Source organism: Chiloscyllium plagiosum, unplaced genomic scaffold, assembly GCF_037043375.1.
Source record: "Chiloscyllium plagiosum isolate Xiang-an unplaced genomic scaffold, Cpla_swu_hap1 HiC_scaffold_27, whole genome shotgun sequence".
Taxonomy (NCBI): Eukaryota; Metazoa; Chordata; class Chondrichthyes; order Orectolobiformes; family Hemiscylliidae; genus Chiloscyllium; species Chiloscyllium plagiosum.
The window spans coordinates 61,327,726-61,343,511 of NW_028270165.1; positions in this window are offsets into that span (position 1 = coordinate 61,327,726).

The window sequence follows — 15,786 nt, forward strand, 5'->3', positions numbered from 1 at the left end:
ACGGAGACATGGGTAGAACAGGGACAGGATTGGCTGTTGCAGGTTCCAGGGTTTAAATGTTTTAGTAGGGTCAGAGGTGGGGGTAAAAGAGGGGGAGGTGTGGCATTGCTTGTCAAAGATAGTATTACAGCAGTGGAAAGGACAATGGATGAAGACTCGCCATCTGAGGTAGTTTGGGCTGAGGTTAGGAATAGGAAAGGTGAGGTCACCCTGTTAGGAGTTTTCTACAGGCCTCCTAATAGTCCTAGAGACGTAGAAGAAAGGATTGATTCAGGAGAAGAGTGAAAGTAATAGGGTGGTTGTTATGGGGGACTTTAACTTTCCAGATATTGACTGGGAAAGCTATAGCTCGAGTTCGTTAGATGGGTCGGTGTTTGTCCAATGTGTGCAGGAGGGTTTCCTGACACAATATGTAGACAGGCCAACAAGAGGTGAGGCCATGCTGGATTTGATTCTGGGTAACGAACCAGGCCAGGTGTTAGAATTGGAGGTAGGTGAGCACTTTGGGGACAGTGACCACAATTCGGTGACTTTTACTCTAGTGATGGAGAGGGATAAGTGTGCACTGCAGGGCAAGAGTTATAGCTGAGGACAGGGAAACTATGATATGGTGAGGCACGACTTAGGATGCGTGGCTTGGAAAAGTAGGCTTCAAGGGAAGGGCGCAATTGATATGTGGAGCTTGTTCAAGGAGCAACTATTGAGTGTTCTTGATAAGTATGTACCTGTCAGGCAGGGAGGAAAGGGTCGTGTGAGGGATCCGTGGTTTAATAAGGAATTGGAATCCCTTGTTAAAGGGGAGAGAGCGGCCTATGTAAAGATGAGATGTGAAGGTTCAATTGGGGCGATTGATAGTTATAAGGTAGCCAGGAAGGATCTGAAGAGAGAGCTAAAAGCAGCAAGGAGAGGACATGAAAAGTTCTTCGTTGGTAGGATTAGGGAAAACCCAAAGGCTTTCTATAGGTATGTCAGGAATAAAAGAATGACTAGGGTAGGAATAGGTCCAGTCAAGGATAGTAGTGGGAAGTTGCGTGTGGAGGCTGAAGAGATTGGGGAAGACACTGAATGAATACTTTTCGTCAGTATTCACTCAGGAATAGGACATTATTGCCGATGTGAATACTGAGTCACAATTAATTAGAATGAATGGCTTTGAGGTATGTAGGGAAGAGGTGTTGGAAATCCTGGAAAGGGTGAAAATAGATAAGTCCCCTGGGCCTGATGGCATTTATCCTAGGATTCTCTGGGAAGCAAGGGAGGAGATTGCAGAGCCATTGGCCTTGATTTTTATGTCCTCAGTGTCTACAGGAATAGTGCCAGAAGACTGGAGGATAGCAAATGTGGTTCCCTTGTTCAAGAAGGGGAGTAGGGATAACCCTAGTAACTATAGGCCGGCGAGTCTCACTTCTGTTGTGGGCAAAAGTCTTAGAGAGAATTGTAAGGGATAGGATTTATGAACATCTGGATAGGAATAATGTGATCAAGGATAGTCAGCATGGTTTTGTGAAGGGTAGGTCGTGCCTCACAAACCTTATTGAATTCTTTGAGAAGGTGAATAAGGAGGTGGACGAGGCTAAAGCGGTAGATGTGGTGTATATGGATTTTAGTAAGGCGTTTGATAAGGTTCCCCATGCTAGGCTACTGCAAAAAATACGGAGGTATGGCATTGAGGGTGAGTTGGAGGTTTGGATTAGGAATTGGCTGGCTGGAAGAAGACAGAGGGTAGTAGTTGATGGAAAAGGTTCATCTTGGAGTGCAGTTACTAGCGGTGTTCCGCAAGGATCTGTTTTGGGACCATTGCTGTTTGTCATTTTTATAAATGACCTGGAGGAGGGGCTAGAAGGTTGGGTGAGCAAGTTTGCGGATGATACGAAAGTCGGTGGAGTTGTTGACAGTGAGGAAGGATGTGGCAGGTTACAGCGGGATATCGATAAGCTGCAGAGCTGGGAAGAAAAGTGGCAAATGGAGTTCAATGTAGGTAAGTGTGAAGTGATTCACTTTGGTAAGAGTAACAAGAAGATGGGGTACTGGGCTAATGGTTGGATACTTGGTAGTGTGGATGAGCAGAGGGATCTTGGTGTCCATGTACACAGATCTCTGAAAGTTGCCATCCAGGTAAATAGTGCTGTGAAGAAGGCATATGGCGTACTGGCTTTTATTGGTAGAGGAATTGAGTTCCGGAGTCCTGAGGTCATGTTGCAGATGTATAAGACTCTGGTGCGGCCGCATCTGGAGTATTGTGTGCAGTTTTGGTCGCCATACTATAGGAAGGATGTGGAGGCACTGGAACGGGTGCAAAGGAGGTTTACCAGGATGTTGCCTGGTATGGTAGGAAGTTCGTATGAGGAAAGGCTGAGGCACTTGGGGCTGTTTTCATTGGAGAAAAGAAGGTTTAGGGGTGACTTGATAGAGGTGTACAAGATGATTAGGGGTTTAGATAGGGTTGACCATGAGAACCTTTTTCCACGTATGGAGTCAGCTATTACGAGGGGGCATAGCTTTAGATTAAGGGGTGGGAGGTATAGGACAGATGTTATTGGTAGACTCTTTACTCAGCGAGTCGTGAGTTCATGGAATGCCCTGCCAGTAGCAGTGGTGGACTCTCCCCCTTTATGGGCATTTAAACGGGCATTGGATAGGCATATGGAGGATAGTGGGCTAGTGTAGGTTAGGTGGGCTTGGATCGGCGCAACATCGAGGGCCAAAGGGCCTGTACTGCGCTGTATTTTTCTATGTTCAATGTCTTTGGGATGGATCCAAAACTTACTTCGTTAATGATTGAAATTACTTTGACCTCTGGAACTGTCTGCCAGAGAGTGTGTTGGAGTCAGATTCAGTTATGGATCATTAAACTGAAAAGGAAAGCAAGGTACTGTCGTGGATGTCAGAATATGAGTTTCCTGATCGGGACTGTTCACTTGCTCCTGTTACCATTTCAGGTTGCTAACTTTTCGTTAGCATCCTGCACATGCTGGGAATTTTTCTCCTTTCTAGTATCTCAGTGACAAATCTAGTTTATGAATTGTTCCTATGATATCTCATGAGCGGGTTTATGATATTCACACAGTTGTGGGTCACAGTGTGTCCAAGTGAGGAAAAACAAACTGTTCATCTTAAATATTTGATTTTAAACAATGGAAATAAAATTAATGTTTGGAAAACACAACTTGCTATGAAGTAAGATAATCAGAAATAGGTATGGGAGTAAGTAATTGACCGTTGAGATGCTCTGTCTTTCATTTATCTAAATTCTCTTTCCTGCACTTGTTTTTTCATGACTTCATCTGCTGAAGTGACTACACTCCAAAAGCTGTGATTTCAACATAAGAGCATAAGAACTAGGAGCAAGAGTCAGCCTTCTGGCCCTTCGAGTCTGCTCCACCACTCAATAAGATCATGACTAATCTTTTCGTGGACTATGCTGCACTTACCTACGTTTTCACCATATCCTTAATTCTTTTATTTTTCAAAAACGTATCTCCTGCTTCTAGTGATTGCTGAAGTAATGTCAAATACTTCCCTGGGCAAGGAATTCCATAGATTAACAACCCTCTGGGTGAAGAAGTTTCTTCTCAGTTCAGTTTTAAACCTGCTTCCTCTAATCTTGAGGCCATGTGCTCTTATCCTAGTCTCACCTACCAATGCAACATTCTACTTCTATTTCTTTCATACTTTAATATATTTCTGTAAGATCCCCTCCAAACAAACCTGCTGGACTATAACCTGGTGTCATGTGACTTATGACTAAAAAATTTGTTATTACACATCCTCATAGCAGTGGGATTTCAGGGCTCGAAGATAGGGACACTACCACTGCGCCATAAAAAACCTCTGCAGCAAATAGGCCCTCTTCTAGTGAATGAATGGGGAGAGGTTTCTTCTCAACGTGGGATACAAATATTATACCCTCAGAGCCCTTTACACTAAATTGAGCCCTCTTCGGTTGAATGAATGGATGTGGAGGTGCCACAGTTGAATTAGTTGATAACGTTAAAAATCACATCTTCTCCCTGAATATGTGACACGACCGCTATAGCTGCAGAGCCCGTTGCAGTAAATTGGGTCATCTGCTGTTGAAGGAATGAAAAGGGCGGATACACTGACGTGATTGTGAAATTCCCAACCAATCCCAAAGCTTGTGGTCGGTACCGACTAATCGGAGAGAGATATTGCAGACGGTGGGACCAACACGACACGGAATGCCAGCTGCCATTGGTCAGGTGGAGTAAGGTGCGCTCTGATTGGAGGAGGCGCAGATGACGCGCGTCACAGAAGGAGGAGACGGAAAGAAGAAGAAAAACAAAGATGGCGGCGCGAGGCTGCAGTTTTCTCATCGACTCAGCGGGCGGTTTCTGACGGAGGGAGGGGGGCAGACAGGCATCGTTTACCTCAGAAAATACCTTTAAAATACATTTCAAATTAAAGCCGGAACTTTTCAAACAAAAGTTGTGAAGAAAAGGAGACAGTCCCCGGTGGGGTTTATTGTTTATTTGTGTATAATTCCCGGGGCCCGGGAAGGGGGAGGTGACGGTTACCGGGTGAACGAGAAAACAAATTAAAAATGTCGGCGGTGGAGGAGAGAGAGCCGGCGCCCGCGGCTTCTTCGGCGGCGGCCGGAGCCCAGGAGCTCAACAACCCCCCGGAGCTGGAGGAAGGTCCGAGCTCCAAGAAGCGGGGGGTCCGGCTGGAGGCTGGATTTGCTGAAGGCTTGTATCTATTAACTTATTTAAATGGTACCTACTGTATGGGGCTATGGTTTACATTAAAACCGGAGGGTCATGTCAGAGTGTTTGCTTATATTGAGCAGTTGTAGTTGGTAAAATACACTCCCTGGAGGAGCACCTTCTATGATGCTGCATTTCTTGCCTTCTGCCCTTCCCCCATTTGTTATCTCCCATTTGATTTTACATTTTATTTGGTCAAATTTAATTTCATATTAATGAGACTTGGTATTCACTGTGTTATTAATTTGTTTGTTGGATTATTGTAAGAAAAAATTAATGATGTCATGTCATTTCTGATGTCAGAGTTTGACATTGAATGTGCAGATGTGAATACCAATAAGTTGTGAAAATAAATGAAGAACTTGTGGTTCGAACAAAAAAAACAGTTCACTGATATTTATGGCATTGTCTCATTTGAGGAGGATGATTTGAGTCTGACCAACAAATCGTTTCATGTAGTCACCCAATTTAATTAAAATTTTCTTTAACTTAATTAAAGAAAATAACTCTAGCAGGCTAAGATTTGGACAATTTGTTTATAAGATTTATTTATAAGTCCATTGCTCTCGATGTGGTCTCTGCCATATCGGGGAGACTGGACGCCAACTTGCAGAACATTTCAGGGAACAGCTCTGAGACGCCAAAACTAAACGACCCCACCACCTTGTGGCTGAACACTTTAACTCCCCCCTCCCAATCCGTCAAGGACATGCAAGTCCTCGGCTGCCTCTCCCTCCAAGCTCTAGCTACCTGCCGCTTGTAGGAAGAACACCTCATCTTCTGCTTTGGGACCCACTAACTACATAGGATCAATGTAGATTTCACCAGTTTCTTTATTTCCCATCCCCCCACCCCCACCCCCACACCACACACCTTGTCCCAGATCCAGAGTTGAAAAATGCCTAGAGGCCATGCCTTTATGAATTCCCTGGCCGTTCTCTGGCATAGCACTCATCCACAGATTCTATCAACAAACACATTGACCTGGACCCAATATACCGGCCAATGCAGCGGACAGTTGGAACTGACAACCGGAAGCGTCAGAGACAAACCACTATAAATGCTGGAGGAAACATCACAGAAGCGCTTCACAAGAGGCTCCCAAGCACTAAGGATGTCACCTAGACAGGGGATGAAACGTCTGCAACAAAAATTCCCAGCTCGGCGATCAGAACCACAACGAGCACCCGAGCTACAAACCTTCTCACAAATTTTGAATTGAGCATACGAGTTGGGACATCCTGTTGCAACTGTCACACATGCCACACAACACAAGGCGTGGCCCGTCTCTGACTTACCGTCCCTTTGAATATCAGGGGGAAGACACCCCTTTAATTTTAACATTCAGGAAAGATGCCTTACTTCAACAAAAATGTGCTGTGCTCACAGATGTTTGGACAGAGGAAGGGAGTTGCAGTCTGGGGTGAAGCTCAATCTTCATTCAGAGAAAGAGAGGAGCAGCAGTAGCTTCAGAAGCTCAAGGTCCAACTTGCGCATTCAGACAATAGGGGGACTCTTCTGGGTAAAATCTGGGAGTGAAGCAATGTCTCCTCCTTTCCATTCCTTGTCCTGGGAGGGAGAGAGAAGGGGAGAAGCACTGTTCACTTGCAGCAACGGGAGGCAGAGAGTATGAATCCAAGCAGGGAGCAAACTCTGCAAAAGTCAGTTTCAGTCGGCTTCTTCTGGAATATTGTGTGCAATTCTGGTCTCCCTTCTATAGGAAGGATGTTGTGATACTTGAAAGGATTCAGAAAAGATTCACAAGGCTGTTGCCAGAGTAGGAGAGTTTGAACCACAAGGAGAGGCTGAATAGGATGGGGCTGTTTTCCCTAGAGCATCTCAGGCTGAGTGTGTGTTTTTTAAAGAGGTTTATAAAAACTTGAAGGGTGTGGATAGGGTGGATAGACAAGGTCTTTTCCCTAGGATAGGGGGAGTGCAGAACTAGAGGGCATAGGTTTTGGGCGAGAGGGGAAAAATTTAAAAGGGACCTTGCAGTCAACCATTTTTTGCAGAGGGTGATGCGTGTATGGAATGAGCTGCCAGAGGAAGTGGTGGAGGCATCTGGATGGATATATGAAAAGGAAGGGTTTAGAGGGATATGGACCAAGTGATGGCAAATGGAACTAGACTAATTTTGGATATCCGATTGGCATGGACAAGTTAGATTGAAGGATCTGTTTCTGTGCTTTATGTCTCTGACTGTATGACTGGTGAAAAGCGTTGGCATTCGTCGAAACATTTATGTAACAGAAAATTATAAGAGGGTAAAGATTAGCCTCACGTCATTGATCCATGAATCCTGGTGTAGTATGGATGTATTTCCAGTAATAGAGTCAGTATGGCATGGAAGGAGTCCAAAACGATGGCTTCTTTTACAAAAAGTCACACTTAAAACTTACATTTCCAGAAGACTCAGATTTAAGACAACCGTGCATTAATATAAGACAGATAAGTCTGGGGTATATGTTACATATTTGATGGAATGTTTATAGCTCTCAAAGCCTGATTTGCAGTTGTTGCTGGGCTCGTAATATTGTACAGCAGAATATTGTGTATCTTCAGTAAGAACGTCAATACCGCATGATAGATGTCCATTCAGCAACTTGAGTGGACTCTTCATGGAGTATGCAATCCACCACATTACCCTGCTGTATACATTTACATAAAGATCAGCACAAAGATCTTGGGTATTAAGAGAGGAAAGAATGTTCCACAGAAACTAGAATTGTGTGTTTTGATTTTCTATTGTGGACTGACAGCGATGACCTTTGCAACCTCTTTCCACAGGAATATTACAAGAGAAGAATTTGGAGGCAGAAATCTCAGACCAAACATCACATCGAAGTCTGACAGTCGCTTGATTCACCAGGACTTGGATATTGATGGCCTTGAAATCAAAGGGGAGAAGGTCTGTCTGCTTAGTTAGGTTTTAAACGTCAGTGTGACTGGAAACTCAGAGTCTCACATACCCACACACCAGAGTAGTGACTGGAACATGCTTTACAGACTGAATGAGAGTCCTCCAATTACCAGTTCACCAGTAACACCACACCTATGCTGTAAGTGTGAGCGAGTTTCAACTGATTGTTGAACCTGGAGAAATACGAGTACACCTGCACCATGGAGAAATCATGAAAATGCAGGGAGTGTAGGAACGGTTTCCCTTCCCCGCCTGCCAGATCTTCATCAGCATTTATACACTGGGCAGCAGCCATTCACCTACATTCAGCACAGGAAAGGCTTCACTCAGTCGCATCACCTCCTGGTCCACATTGTGGAGAAACTGCTCATCTGCCCTGTATGCTGAAGCAGATGAAGGACATTTTTTTTAATCCTGGATGGAGCATACTGCAGGTATACCTGAAATAGATACATTTGTCTCTGTCCCATTGAGTCTCCAGCACAGGGCCAGGCACAATTGGTCTCTGTGTTTATTCTCCACATGAGCCTCCATCCACCCCTCTTCATTGCTCCCCCATCTCCCCTCCATCAGCATAAGGGTATCCCCCACTTTTCGAAAGTTCACTTTACACTACTTCACTTTTACAAAAGACCTACATTAATACCTGTTCTCACAAATCGAAAGAAATCTGAAGAGGATTGTCGCTTTTACAAAGAAAGGCATAATATAAATTAATTCATGGTAATTGCTTCTTCGCTTTAGGCCCATTTCAGCTTATGAAAGGAACACTCTACTTTCAAATAGTGGGGGAAAGCTGTATAAATACAGCACAGTCACAGGCTCTTCTCACTTGGTTTAGGCATACACACCCCCTCAAGCCTGTGCTAATTCTTAATCCTTACTTAGACCTGCTATTTATTGCCCATGTGTGGTTTCTGTTCCTCTGTTCACCTCCCCTTCATGTGTCTATCAAGATACACCTTAAACATTGTTAAGATGCCTGCTTCCACTACCTCCACTGGCAGTGCGTTCCAGAAACCCACCACCTCTGTGTAAATTCCCCACCCCCACCACTTCTCCCCCAAACAGTCCCCCTTTCACCTTGAACCTGTGCCCTCTTTTAGTTGACTTTTCCACCCTGGAGGGAAAAAACGCCTCTGACTATCACAGAATCCCTCCAGCGTGGAAACAGACCATTCAGCCCAACAAGTCAACACCGGCCCTCCAAAGATTAACACATAGAGACCCGTTCCCTTACCCCTATTATCTACATTTACTCCTGACTAATGCACCAAACTTACACATCCCTGAACATTGGGGCAATTTACATACAGACAATCCAACTTCACCTGCCTCTCCCTGGACACTATGGGTAATTTAGCTTCGCTAATCCACCCTAACCTATACAAGTTTGGATTGTAGGAGGAGCACCCGGAGGAAGCCCACACAGACACCGGAGGTGGGGTGCAGGGACAATGTGCCAACTCCACACAGATAGTTGCCTGAGACTAAAATCGAATGCAGGGCTCTGGCACTGTGAGGCGTCAGTGCGAACCACTGAGCTACCTTGCTACCCCTGTCCAGCCAATCTGTGTGTCTCATCATTTTGTCGATGTCTCCTCTCAGCCTCTGTTTTTCCAAAGAAAACAATCCAGGTTTATGCCTCCTCTGCTCGTAATGAGAGCCCTCCAGACTAGGCAATGTCCTGGTGAACCTTGTCTGTACCCTCTGCCAGAGCACCCACAACCTTCCAGTAGCACCGTGACCAGAACTGCACACAATATTCCGAATGTGGTCAGAATAAAGAGCTGTAACGTAACTCTTACACTCAAGGAACCATGCTGTGTGCCTTCTTGACCACCATGCCCACCTGCATTACCACTTCCACGGATCTATATGCCCAGGTCCCTCTGTATGCCAGTGCTCCTATGTGTTCTGCCATTTATCATACAATTCTTATATTTCCTTCATCACTATCGAGGTTCACTTTAACTATCTTTCTCTCTTCATCTCTTTTTCCCCCCTCCTCACATCAGCATATCATAAGACCATAGGAGCAGAAATTAGGCCATTCAGCCCATTGAGTCTGCTTCGCCATTCAATCATGGCTGATACGTTTCTCAACCCCAATCTCCACGTAACCCTTAATCCCCTTGATACTCAAGAACCTATCTATCTCAGTCTTAAATATACTCAGTAACTTGGCCTCCGCAGCCTTCTGTGGCGGTGAATTCCATAGATTCACCACACTCTGGTTTAAGAAGTTTCTCTCCCCTCTGTTCTAAAGGGTCTTCCCTTGACACGAAAGCTGAGCACTCAGGTTCTAGTCTGTCCTACCAATGGAAACATCTTCCCAACATCCACGCCGTTTATTATTCTGTAGGTTTCAATTAGATCCCCTCTCATCCTTCTGAACTCCATGAAGTATAAACCTAGAGTCCTCTAATGTTCTTCATATGTTAAATTTTTCATTCCTGGACCATTCTTGTGAACCTCCTCTGAACATGTTCCTGGGCCAGTACATCCTTCCTGAGATATGGGGCCCAAATCTACATACAGTACTCCAATTGTGGCCTGACCGGAGCCTCAGAAGTACATCCCTGCTTTTATATTCAAGTCTGATCAAAATAAATGCCTGCATTGCATTTGCCTTCCTAACTACTGACTTAACCTGTAAGTTTACCTTGAGAGAATCCTGGAGTAGAACTCCATAGTCTGTCCCCATAATCTTTCTGTTCCTGAGTAGCAGCAGAGATTTACAGATACCTCGATTGTTTTCAGGGATACCAAGGGATCTTGGGAATTGCCAGTATCTCGGGAGGAGGCAGAGAGGAATGTGGTGTGGTCCTGTAAACTCCAGAACTTTCCAAACTCCCTGAGTCAGCAGTAACTCTTTCTGGACCAAGAAACAAAAGGGCCACTGAGAAACTGCGACATCAGAAGACCTCAGAAGCAGAAATGAGGCCAATCAGCTCATTGAGTCTGCTCCACCATTCAATCATTCTTCCGTATCAAGGGTTACGGGGAGGATTGGGTTGAGAAACATATCAGCCATGATTGAATAGTGGAGCAGACTCAATGGGCTGAATGGCCTAATTTCTGGTATTTAGTCATCCCTGGGTAGAAGGACGCAAAACAACAAGTTGTTTCCTGGGACCGATGAGCTAAGTGTTTAATAACCTCATGACAAAAGGACAATTAAGTTTGTCTGTGGAAGGAAGGCACTGACGTAAAGGGGTTTTTTGCAGGAAAGGCTGTATCAAACAAACCACTTACCCTCGAGGATAAGAAGGTAAGCTACAGACCGGAGATCTCCAGAAGTGTGGGGATGTGGTGTTAGAATCTAAAGAAGCATCACATCACAGATTTGAAAGCGAGGAATCTCCACCAGAATGCAACTCCAGAAAGATGCAGCAGCAGTACTTGGAAGAAGAATGCTGCACTGAATCCCTGGATACTTCCAGAGACAAACTGTTGGTGGAAACTCAGTTAAATTCTGCCAGCAATTGGGTGATAGCCAAGTTGTGAGTGAGGTTGAACTTGGTTACTTGAGTTTTATTTTTGGTTGCTGCATACAATCAAGTGTAAATCATTGTTTCAGCAGTTAATTGTGTGCAGTTTCTGAGTTAAGAGCCAAATTAAGGCGATTCACCCACAACCACAGTGAGAGGCTGGGATTCATGTTGACTCCATTGCATTCAGCAGTACATCACGTCAATACTCTTATAAAGCGAAGGCTGACAGCACCACCTTTCTCAAACAGAGGAGAGTGTCGCCCAATAATCTATAAAATTAGCATGAAAAGTGGTGTAACCTGCTCTAGTGAGAAGAATAAATCCCCAACACTTTAAAATCAACAATCAGCAATTTATTTATCCAACTCTCACGGTGAACAAAACTATTAACAAACTGGATACAGGCCAGGAGCAGATGGGTGGCACTAGTTTAGTTAGGGATCATGGACTGGTTGGTCTGAAGTGTCTGTCTCCAGGCTGCATGACTCCATCGCACGGAATGAATGGGGATCCATCCCAAAGATGATAAAGGTTTCAAGCACCACCTTAGGCAAATGTGTGGACTCCCTCCAGATAACTGAGGGCAGTGGGACACTGTGAGGGTCAGTAGATCAGTCAGCCAGCCAGTTCTCTCCAGGAGATTTCTCTCTTAAGAAAGGAAGTGGTTTCCTGTCCCATCAGCCAGATTATCCAGTTTGGATTAGGTCCTATATTTCCAACAAAATAGGTAGACAGGGCAGTGTCTATAACAAATATGTTATTAAACTTGGAAGCGTGCTGAAGACATATACAAGGATGTTGCCAGGACTCAAGGGTCTGTGTAAAAGGGAGAGGTTGGACAAGCTAAGATATTTTTATTTAGAGCATTAGAGACTGACAGGGGCCCTTAGAGAAGTGAAGTGATCGTGAGAGGCATGGAGAGGGTGAATGCACTCAGACGTTTACCCCGGGGTTGGGGAAGTGAGAGCTAGAGGGCATCAGTTTAAGGTTAGAGGAAAAAGAATAAAAGGGAATGTGAGGGGCAACTTTTTTTTTTATGCAGACGGTGGTACACATATGGAATGAAATGCCAGCGGAAGTGGTTGAGGTGGGTACATTAACAATATTTATAAGGCATTTGGACAAATAAGTGGATAGGAAAGGTATGGAAGGAAATGGGCCAAGTGCAAGGAAATGGGCTTAGTGTTGATGGACAGTTTGGTTGGCATGGACCATGTTGGGCCGAAGGGCCTGTCTCCTGCTGTGGGACTCTATGATTCGTGTCTCTTTGTCGGTCCGACAGTTTTGAGTTTCCAAATGAACATCTTACTAAATCAGGCCAAATAAACTCCAATCTCATTCATCAACTCTGATGCGGAGGTGCTGGTATTGAATTGGGGTAGAGAAGGTCAGCAGTCACATGGCACCAGATGAAGTGATGAAGGAGCAGCACTCATGAAAGAGCAATGCTCTTAAAGTTTGTGATTTCAAATAAACCTGTTGCACTGTAACATGGTGTTGTGTGACTTCCGACTTCTTCAACTCTGGGTTTGTCTCAAACTTGACGGGATACTTTGTCCAACTCGGCATATTTTATTAGTATCGCTTGGAGGAATTCTTTTTTTTAAAAGATTAGATTCCCAACAGTATGGAAACAGGTCCTTTAGCCCAACAAGTCCACACTGGCCCTCCGCAGAGTAACCCAGCCAGACCCATTCCCCTATTCCTATTCCTCTACATTTACCCCTGACTAATGCACCACACCTACACATCCCAGAACACTATGGGACAATTTAGATGGGCCAATCCATCCTAACCTGTACACCTTTAGACCAGGGGAAGGAAACCGGAGCACTCAGAAGTAACCCATAGAGATGTGGGGGGGACATCGTGAAAGATACACACAGACTGTCATCCCGAGGGTGGAATTGAACCCAGGTCAGCATCGTGAGGCAGTGGTACTAACCACTGAGTCACCATACCACCCCTGAGCCATGTAGGTGGGCTTGGGGGGGTGGGGGCGGGGAGGGGATGGTGAGTCCAGCACAAAACAAAAAAAGCCCACTGCACCCACTGTCAGAATGGGCAAGAGGTTCAGACCTGGGGGTGACCCACTGCAGCGACACTGGTGGAATCTGATTGTTGGGTGCACTGGTGCCTCCGCAAGTTGCAGGACAATGTGAACCTCCGCCCGCAGTCGGGGCAGGCAAACGGCCTCTCCCCGGTGTGGACCCATTGGTGGGCCAGCAGTTTGGATGAGTGGGTGAACCCCTGCCCGCTCTCGGGACAGCTGAATGGCCTTTCCCTGGTGTGGACCCGCCGGTGGGACAACAGGTCAGAGGAATTGCTGAAGGCCTTACCACACTCAGAGCAGGCGAAAGGCCTCTCCCCCGTGTGGATTTGCCGGTGTCTCAGCAGGTCGGAGGAATTGCTGTAGGCCTTCCCGCACTCTGGGCAGCTGAAGGGCCTCTCCCCCGTGTGGACCCGCTGATGGGCCAGCAGGTTGGAGGATTTACTGAAGGCCTTCCCGCACTCTGGGCAGCTGAAGGGCCTTTCCCCCGTGTGGACCTGCTGATGGGCCAGCAGGTTGGAGGAATTGCTGAAGGCCTTCCCGCACTCTGGGCAGCTGAAGGGCCTCTCCCCTGTGTGGACCCGCCGGTGCCTCAGCAGGTTGGAGGAGTCGCTGAAGGCCTTCCCGCACTCTGGGCAGCTGAATGGCCTCTCCCCGTGTGGACTCGCCGGTGCTTCAGCAGGTCGGAGGAATTGCTAAAGGCTTTCCTGCACTCGTGGCAACTGAAAAGCCTCTCTCCTGCATGGATTCGCTGGTGGGTCTGGAGGTTGTCCACACAAGTGAACCCTTTCCCGCACATGGAGCAGTAAAACGTCCTCTCACCAGTCTGTATATGCTGGTGGGCCAGCAGGACACAGGAGCAAGTAAAGCCCTTCGCCCGCTTGGGGCAGGAGAATGGCCTCTTCCCAGTGTGATTGCACTGATGAGCCGCCAGGACAGATGGGACACGGAAGCCCTTCCCGCAGTTGCCACACTTACATGGTTTCTCAACGGGGAGTGTTGCCTCAGGTTTCTCCATGGCCGAAGCTTCAGCTGCACACACATGTGTACAACCCCGCCGTGAAGTCTTCTTTCCAGGCAGTAGAGTTGTTTCCGGCTCCACACTCAGTGCGCTGCAACAGTAGGGTTTTTCAACCAGTGCCCCTGTACTCAAACAGGAAGCAAAAAGAAAGCTTTGCTCCTTCTCACAGAATCATAGTTGAAAATTGTTGCGGTCCTGGTGGATTGAGTGACTGTCAGACATTGACGTGAAAGTGAGGAATGGAGACGCTGGAGAGTCAGATTCAAAAAATGCGTCGCTGGAAAAGCGCAGCATGGCAAGCAGCATCAGAGAAGCAGGAAAATCAACATTTTGGACTTGAGCCCTTTATCTGTTGACTTTGAAACTTCTGTCTTCAGATAATCTGTAAGAAAAAATTACAAAAATCATCACTGCCAGTCCGGTTAAGAATGAGACATCAAGGCATTGACACTGACACCAGAGAGAAACTGTACATATAGATGTGGCAAATGTTAGTGGCAAGCCAGAGTGATAAAGATATGTAGCACAGAAACAGACCCTTTGGTCTAATTCATCCGTGCCAACTAGATAACCTAACCTAATCTCGGCTGATTTGCCAGCATCTGGCCCATATCATCTAAACCCTTCCTAATCGTATACCCATCCAGATGCCTTTTAATGTCATAATTGTGCCAGCACCCACCACTTCTTCTGACAGCTCTTTCCTTAAACACGCCACTTTCTGCATGAAAGACTTATCCCTTAGGTTCCTTTGTTAAGTTCTTTTGCTTGAGCTTCTTACACTGCAATACGCCAACTTGTGTGAACAACCAAACTTTATTAAGTACAGTACAAGCTGTGGAGAAACTCTTAACACTCTTCGCAATGCTTGAACACAACAGTACCAAAAAAAAAAACCCCTTAAACAAAGTAAAACTGAAACAGAGGCTTACAGTTGAAGTTAGAAGGGCAGAAGGAGACAGTATTAGCAGCCTTTCTCCACACAGCCCACTGCTTAAATCACCCAAACAAGACTTCAGCTTTCAGGACTGACCACTCCCCTTTCATTGTACAGGTCACTTCTAAAACATAAAAGCTTTGGCCTCAAGTCTCATCTGTTCACACATTGCCACAAATGCCTCCCAATCCCGTTTTTCATCTCTGTACTAAACCAGTCGCTTCGGAGCTTGGGTCTTTTTACCACCCCTCTGAAAAAAAACCAAGGACACAGCATCCTTGAGAAGAAGGACCAGCTTTTAGAAAAAAGGACCAGCTTTGTGACAGAGGGATATAGGCCAAACACTGGCAGATGGGATTAGATTAGTTTCAGAACATAGCATGGAGTAGTTGGACTGAAGGGACTGTTTCTGTGCTGTTTGACTCGGTAACTGTTCTGCAATGGTGTGAAAACCATTTCCTTGCCTTCCCCCATAAACGTCCACTTCTTTGTTGTTCCAAAATCAGATGAACTCAGCCTTGAATATATTCAATGATCCCATAACTGCAGGAAGACATCCCCACTTCTGAACTCAATTCCTCTTGCTAATATAACACGTGCTTTGCTCATTGCTTGCTGCATCTATCTGACAACTGGC